The sequence below is a fragment of the Ursus americanus genome, chromosome 13 (genome assembly GCF_024610735.1).
Source record: "Ursus americanus isolate L20-20 chromosome 13, mUrsAme1.1.p, whole genome shotgun sequence".
Lineage (NCBI taxonomy): Eukaryota > Metazoa > Chordata > Mammalia > Carnivora > Ursidae > Ursus > Ursus americanus.
Window position 1 is genome coordinate 46,250 of NC_142139.1, and position 7,023 is coordinate 53,272.

At 56.1% G+C, this 7,023-nt stretch overlaps 1 pseudogene; it reads right to left on the reverse strand.

The window, feature by feature from the left end:
• Positions 1-242: 242 nt before the first annotated feature.
• LOC148109037 (histo-blood group ABO system transferase 2 pseudogene) lies at positions 243-5,108 on the reverse strand (annotated as a pseudogene).
• Between the last annotated feature and the right edge of the window lie 1,915 nt (positions 5,109-7,023).

Consider the following 7,023-nt stretch of genomic DNA (forward strand, 5'->3'; position numbering starts at 1 on the left):
CCTGTGCTCTGGTTCCTGCCCCAGACCCAGCTCCTGCCCCAGATCCTGCCCCCGCCCCTACCAGAACTGCTGCCCCTTCCCCCTGCCCCTGCCTGTGCTCCTGTTCTTGCCCCTCACCCAGCTCCTGCCTTGGATCCTGCACCTGCCACTGCTGCTGACCCTGTCCCTCCCCTTGCTCCTGTCCCTGCTCTTGCACCTGTCCCTGCTCCTGTCCCTGCCCCTATCCCAACCCCTGCCCCTACTCCTGCTCTTGCAGGGCTCCCAGAGCCACATCCAGAGCCCACAGCCCTGCAGGGAGAGCTCCTTGTGCAATTACCCTTAGTTCCTTCACCCGAACCCGACGTCCCGCCAGAATGTTTCATCTCCTCCCCCTATGTTCTTTCTCTCTGGTACATATTGACTGTTACTTTATCTTTTCATGTTCTGTATACTGTTTATTATTTGTTTTAAGTAAAATTATCCATCTCCTTGGGCATTAGCGTTGGTGCATAGCCTGCTCTCTCCCCTTCCATCCTCCCTCAGGCCCTCCCTCATTCAGCAGAGGATCTGGGGGCCCTGCTGTGTACTGAGCACTGGGGCTTCATCAGTGAGCACCCCCCAACCCATACCGTCATGTCCACTGTGGGAGGTGACAGGGGTCACCTCAGGGTGAGCAGGGGTGATGAGCACCAGGAATCTGCTCCTGAAAACAGAGACCAGTTGCACAAAGAATGGAAAGACCCATGCTTAGCACTTCCTCTAGAAAAATCTAGTCCTGAAAAGTAGGTATATCCTAGACTTAACGCAATGTGAGTTCTCATGGCGGGTACGCACTGATTCCTAGAACCAACGAAGAGTAAATCATCCAGTGTTGATGGGGGTTTGTGACACACCTTTTCTGACCAAATGACAGCGATTCAGCCAACATCTCCAGAGCCTCCAAGTCTTCCCAAGGCCTCTGCAATCCTCTGATTCTTCCATCGACCTCCTTGGGAATCTCTGTCCTGTTGTCTTCCTTGTCGCCTGCCTCTTCTGGAACCCTTCTGTGGCCTCCCCACCAGGGCCACCCTCACCGGGATTTCCCATGACCCGTGGCTAGGTGCCTGCATCCTGTGCTTTGTGCAAGGCCTGTGTGCTCACTCTGGGTCACTTGGCATCTCCCCTTGCAGCGGGCTGCATCTTCTTGCGCTGAGTCTCCTCTGAGCAGTCTGTGAGGCCGGACTGTGCCCATGTCATGGGCACCGAAGCGTGAGTCTAGAAGGTCCAGATGACCCACTCCCAGTCCCAGCATGTAGAGAATGGGCCGAGGGTGGTTCCCAAGCAGAGGAGGACTTGGGCCCAGGGGGCCTGAGGGAGGGCATGGCATAGTGAGCCTGCAGAAGGAGAGCGAGCACCGTGGCGGCCTGGGTGCTCAGGCCTGCTGGGAGACCAGGTCCCACATGCACTGGCTCTGTCCCCAGGACTGGAGGCCATCAGGGTATCCACACTCCCAGGCTGCAGGCTGGCAGTGACTTGCAGGGGGGAGGCACCGCTGGTACAAGAGAGAGCCCTCCACAGGGAGGAGGGGGCAGGCACTCCCCCAGCAGCTAGAGGAACTCAGGGTGTCCACACTCTCAGGCTGCAGGCTGGCAGTGACTGGCAGGGGAGGAGGCACTGCTGGTGCAGGAGAGAACCCTCCACAGGGAGGAGGGGGCAGGCGCTCCCCCAGCAGCAGGTGCACTGGGGAGGGCTGAGGGAGCATCAGCAGACAGCAGTGATTGCAGCTGGGGTCTCCACACAGGCCCCTGCCTCAGGCCCAGCACGAGATTGGATGGCCTTTGTCCCCAAAACACAAAGTCTGGCCCAGGACCCCTCCCTTAAGCCCCCACTCCCAATCCTTTGTACTCAGCTCAAGTGACAAGAAATGGCCAATAGTTTAGGTGGTGTTGGGTGCACAGGGACATTTGTTTTTCTGGCCCATGCTGTAACACTGCTGGCATTTTAAAGATCTCAAGGCTTTGATTCAAAAACTGTAGGAAGATAGCTTTGTAGCTTTCTGGAAACTCTGTGCCTTGCAGCCCTCCCATCCCACCAGCTCTGCTCAGAATCCCTCCAGGCCACAGACCCACAGTCTTGGGTCCTCAGATGGCCCAGACGATGTGATCCAGGTGGGGCAGCAGGACACACTGTGGATTTCAGCAAACCTCCCCCCCCCATAAAGTGAGGGTACCACTGGGCGAGCTGTCTGAAAACAGCCAGGTCAGGGTTCCAGGAAGACACCAGAGGCACAGGAGGAACTGGGGAGCATCTGAACGTCAGGTGGGGACAGTCAGAGCTTCCAGGCCCTATTCCCTAACACTCCTCATCACTCAGCCTTTCTTCCAGTGAATCTGCTTGGTTTCTGTTTGCCCCAACTGTTACCTGTTGCCTTGGGCTGCAGAGACTCACATATGCCTTTAAATGTTTAGGACATTGAATGCCCTCCAGTAGCCACCTCACTACAGTTGGTGGTAAGCAAGAAGTCACTGAGGTCTCCAAGGGTCTGGACTTGGTGTTTCCCTCTTCTGAGATGGGGACACCTGTGGAAGGTGCAGGTGGCCGGCTAGTGGGGGTTGCAGGCACCTGACATGGACAGATGGGGTAGGTGAGGCCCAAGGCCCCAGGGGGGGGTGTCCGGCATCTGGACTGAACAGGTCTTCAAAGCTGCAGATTGGTTGGTATTATCTTCAGGCTGAGAAAGAAGATGAGGGGAGCAGAGGGGAGCAGAGGAGGCTTAGCTTAGACAGGAGAGGGCTGAGCCACTCCTTTGGGGGAAAAGTGGGTCAGGTCCAGGCTCATGGGGACAGACCTTAGGCCACTGTGTTACGTGAAATAAGCCAGTCCCTAAAGGACAGATACTGGAGGACCCCACTCGTGAGGGACGGAGAGCACTCCAATTCACAGAGGTGGAAGGAGCCGCTGGGTGCTGGGGCTGGGGAGGGGGAATGGGGGTTAGGGTTTCGTGGGCCGAGGTTCAGTTTGGGATGACAATGAAGTTGTGGCGATGGATGGAGGTGGCGGGTACAGAGCAGTGAATGTACGTATTGCCACTGAATTGTACCCTGAAACGTGCTTAACAGTATCAGTCATATGTCCATTACACCACAATAGGAAAGTAGTGAGTCAGGAGGACGGGGCCATCGCAAGTCCCAGGAGGGCCCTGGAGCAGGGATCCTGTATCTTGGTTCTCGCTCTCACGCTCTGCCCCTTGTTGGTGACCGAGCTCACAGTAGGCACTCAGTGAATGCTTGCTAAGATGAAGTGCAGGCAGATGTTCCAGAGAGAGTCCACAAGTGCAAACCCTCCAGTGGGCACTGAGGGATCCCAACAGGACATGCATCCAGACAGAGCCAGTGCCCACATGTCACAAACACCAGCACAGAAATAGCCATTTAAAACCAAGGCAGGAACCAGAAATAACCCAGAGGGCTCCATGCTCCTGGAGGCCGTGCTAGCGGTCACAGCCTCTGGTGGTCAGGGGACTGGGGGTCTGAGAGGAGGCTCGGCGCACCCCTGACCCTGAAGGCCCATGGCTGCCGCAAGGTGCAGGGACTGGGAGGAAGACCCAGCCAGGGCCCGTTCTGGCTCCAAGGCTGCTGCAGGGCCGCTCCCAGCCCACCAGGCGATGTCTGTTTAGAACCAGGGAGAAAACCTTTTCCCTCAATTGTTCTTTTTAAAGATGGTTGCTCAGCACTGACACAGAAAAACATTCGACATAAAACTGGAGCCGTTTGCAGCTGCAAATGACCCAGAAATGATCGAAATGCACTGACCACAAGGAAAGGAACTTGTGCCCCAGGCAGGCCTCCTGTGCATGGGGGCAGCTAGGGGCCCTGGACATGCCCGAGCGGGCAGTGCTGGACTCCACAGTTGAGGGGACAGAAGAAGGAATCTGCTCTTATGGCTCCGCTCAGAGAGGCCACCCTGACAGACGGGGCGAGCCCCTCATGCGTTCTGGATGTCCTGGTGATTCTTGGGCACTGCCCGAATCTCAGCATCTTCATGACCGGGGTGGGGGGAGGACAGCCCAGCAGCCTCAGGTCCCACGTGGCCTCCGGGGCTTGGTGGGCTTGTGGTTCAGGTGGCTCTTGTCAGGCCACATGGCCTCCATCCCATTGGCCAGGTCGACCCCCATTGCCTGGTGACAGGCCAATGTCAGTCAGTGAACCTCCACCACTGACCCCCCCAAAAAGGCCCCCATATAGTAAAAGTTGCCCTGGTGCCTGGGGTTGTGGGCCTGGTACTGCGGCCGGCGCGCGTAGCTGAAGTTCTCATTGGCCACCCAGTAGAAACTGGGGTACAAAGTGACAAAGGGGGGGACAGGATCTCCACACCCACATGACGCGGAACTTCACGTCCACATCCGTGCACACCAGGTCGTCCACCTCACGGAGGAAGCGTTGCTCACAGAAGCAGCTGATCATCGCCATGTGCTGCATGGAGACATCCTGCCAGAGCGGGGCACCGCAGACCTCAAGGACCACCACCCTCTGGCCTTCCCGGAGAGGCACACAGGCCCAGCAACTGGTGGTTGGTGAAGACGTACTAGGTGACGCTGTGTCCGCCATGAGGCACCGCGGACCTTGAGGAGCACCACCCACTGGCCCTCACGGAGGGGCACAAGAGTATGGCAGCTGGCTGATCGCTGAAGATGTACTAGGTGACGCTGTGTCCGCCATGAGGCACCGCGGACATTGAGGAGCACCACCCACCGGCCCTCATGGAGGGGCACAAGGGTACGGCAGCTGGCTGATCGCTGAAGATGTACTAGGTGACGCTGTGTCCACCATGAGGACCACCGCCCTCCGGCCCTCACAGAGGGGCACAAGGCACAGCAGCCAGCTGGTCAGTGAAGACGTACTAGGTGACCCTGTGTCCACCATGAGGACCACCGCCCTCCGGCCCTCACAGAGGGGCACACAGGCACAGCAGCCAGCTGGTCAGTGAAGATGTACTAGGTGACGCTGTGTCCACCATAAGGACCACCGCCTTCCGGCCCTCACAGAGGGGCACACAGGCACAGCAGCCAGCTGGTCAGTGAAGACCTAGTAGGTGACCCTGTGTCCCACCATGAAGTGCTTCTTTGCCGTCTGCAGGACCAGCTCCAGGAAGACCACATAGCTACAGGGACAGGGTGAGAGAAGGGTCACTGCCAGAGGCTGGCAGCAGGACCCTGAAACTGAGGGCCATAGACCTGTGTACCTTCTTCAAGGGGTCAGGCCCTGGGCTGCTTTAAGCAACAGCCACTCTCCTGGCCTCTCCTGAGTGAGTCTGCCCATGGGGCCTCCCTACCTTGTGCTCCCAGAGATGGGGGCCGTCAGCACCCCATCTTACAAAGGGGTGCCTAAGGCTTAAGAGGTTGGAAGCCCATGCAGCCACACATGGACTCCAGCATGCTGGAGCCAGGAACACTCCCCCTGTGCTGAGCTCCCGGGCAAACCCCCAGGTCCTGTCCCCACCTGCCAGGAGCGGAGCACCTTGGGGCACAGCCCTTGTTTCTATGCCCTACAGTAGAACCAGCAGGGCCGGCCACCAGCCCCATTTTGTTTTGAGTGGGATGTCACCGGCCCCCACAGAGCTGTCTCCACCTCTGTAAGGTCCTCCCTTCAAGGCTACTGGGCATCCTGCTGACAAGGTCCTCAGTAAAGCCCTGGTATTCCTAGGAGGGGTCACCCTCGAACTCCCCCAGGTCAGGAATCAGGTCCAGCCCATGGTCAGGGAAGGGGAAAGAGGACCTCTGGAAGAAGAAGGAGCTTGCTTAGGCCCCAGCCTTGAATCCAAGGGTGTAAGCTTCCAGGTCCAGGTCTACATCTCCCCAGACAAGAAGTTGGGAGTCTTGTCCAACCACCTCACATGACTGGTCCCCCTTTGAGGGGACTACCTGCTCCCCACCATAGGGACAGCAGCTCCCCCATCATCAGGCAAGTTTGGTGAGCCCTCTGAGACTGATTTTTTATGCAGACACTAAGGCTACGTCCTTACACCTGCCCCATCACGGGCAGGTTAGCAAATTGCTCACATCGGGAAGGCGGGCACTACATTTAAATAGCGGACAGGCACATTCAACCAGCAGACATGAGTCAGGTCATCAGGGGGCAATTCGGGGCCCAGCCAATGGGGAAACAAGCCAAACATGAAGCAGGGGGAGAGAAGAGTGCTCCTGGGAGAGGGCACAGTGAATGCAAAGTCTTGGACTCAGGCCTGAGGCACATGTGGGACAATCATACCCCTGGGTGGCCCACAGAGGGGCAGGCCGTGGTGGGAGGGGTGAGGCTGGAGAGGATGGGCAGGAGGGGAGCAGACCACAGAGAGGCCCAAATGTAATGTGTCGAAAAGATCACTCTGGTTACTGGAGGAGAATGGGCTCTGTGCAGAAGAGGACAGGGAGACCCCTAACCCTAACCCAACCATAACCCTAACAACCCGTAACACCAATCCTAACCACTAATACCAACCCCAATGAAATCATCACAAAATCAGCAAATACATTCCTACACCTGTCTTAAAATAGATGTAAGAGGCCTGATCAGAGAAATTGCAAAACCACGAGCTCTTAAATATATTGTACATCATAAGTGTCTCTTCACAAACATCTCAAAGATTGTTCAATATAGTGAAACCAAGCAATGTTATACTCCGCAATAAATTTTTAAATAAAAACATGTGGTCATATTAATTGATGCAGAAAAGGTTCTAACCAAAATCCAAAGTCTGTTGCTGATATAAACACTCATGAAAACAGGAATAAGGGGTAATTTTTTTTTTTTCAATAAATCTATAGCAAACACCATGCTCAAGTCTGAAGATTGACAGCTCTACTCTGAAATCAGGAACAAGGACAGGATGCTGGCTTTCACAGAAGGGTAGATACTGTGTGATTCCACCTGTATGAGGTATCTAGAGACAGAAAGTTGAACGTGGCTGCAGGGCTGAGAGGAAAGGGGAATGGGGAGTTAGTGTTTCATGCATACAGTCTCCCTCAGGGAGAAAGAAAAAGTTCTAGAGAATGATGTACAACCATGTGAA